The sequence below is a fragment of the Alligator sinensis genome, unplaced genomic scaffold (assembly GCF_000455745.1).
Source record: "Alligator sinensis unplaced genomic scaffold, ASM45574v1 scaffold137_1, whole genome shotgun sequence".
NCBI classification, from domain to species: Eukaryota; Metazoa; Chordata; order Crocodylia; family Alligatoridae; genus Alligator; species Alligator sinensis.
The window spans coordinates 136,599-137,158 of record NW_005842545.1 but is presented as its reverse complement, the minus strand read 5'-3'; the positions used below and the strand labels follow the sequence as shown (position 1 = coordinate 137,158).

The 560-nt window shown below is 60.9% G+C and overlaps 1 protein-coding gene across 1 annotated transcript in view; it reads left to right on the top strand.

Moving 5' to 3' along the window:
• The first annotated feature begins 83 nt into the window (after positions 1-83).
• The window catches only part of ABT1 (activator of basal transcription 1), a 4,682-nt gene continuing 4,205 nt past the window's right edge, over positions 84-560 (top strand). Inside the window, exon 1 of the mRNA XM_006031981.3 lies at positions 84-188. The gene's annotated coding sequence lies outside the window, so the exon portion shown is untranslated. The remainder of the gene's footprint in view (positions 189-560) is intronic.

Sequence of the window (560 nt, the reverse complement as noted above, 5' to 3'; positions counted from 1 at the left end):
CACGCCCCGCTTAGGGAAAAGGCGGGAACAATTGTTACAGGCCGTAGCGCCCCTAAGCCCCGCCCCTTCTTCCCCCACCTGAATGTTCTGTCCCCGCCCCCTCTTCTATTTCCGCCCGTTGCCCCGCTGTACTTCCATGTTTGCAACGCAGGCCCGGTAGAGCGAGGACGCCCGGTCAGCGTGGCGGGGTAGGAAAGAGAAGGTCATGGGGTGGGGGAGGAGATCAGGGACGGGGGTTTCTCGCGTGGAGGAGGAGTCTTATGGGGACTGGGGGCTGATAGGGGGCTGGGTGTGGGGGAGTGTCTGCTAAGGGTTTGAGGGGGCTATGGGGTGCAGGTGGGGGTTATGGGGTGGCTTTCAGGTGCAGGGGAGCCTCTAAGGGTTTGTGAGGTGGCTGTGGGGTGCAGGATGAGCTATGGGGTCCAGTGGGGGCTGCTAAGGGTCTAGAGGGTTTGTTGGGTTCTTCAGGGGTATGGGATTTGAGGGGCTGCTAAGGGTTTTGGGGGTCTGTGGGGTCCAGAGGGATTTGCTAAAGGTTTGAGAGGGAACTACAGGGGTGT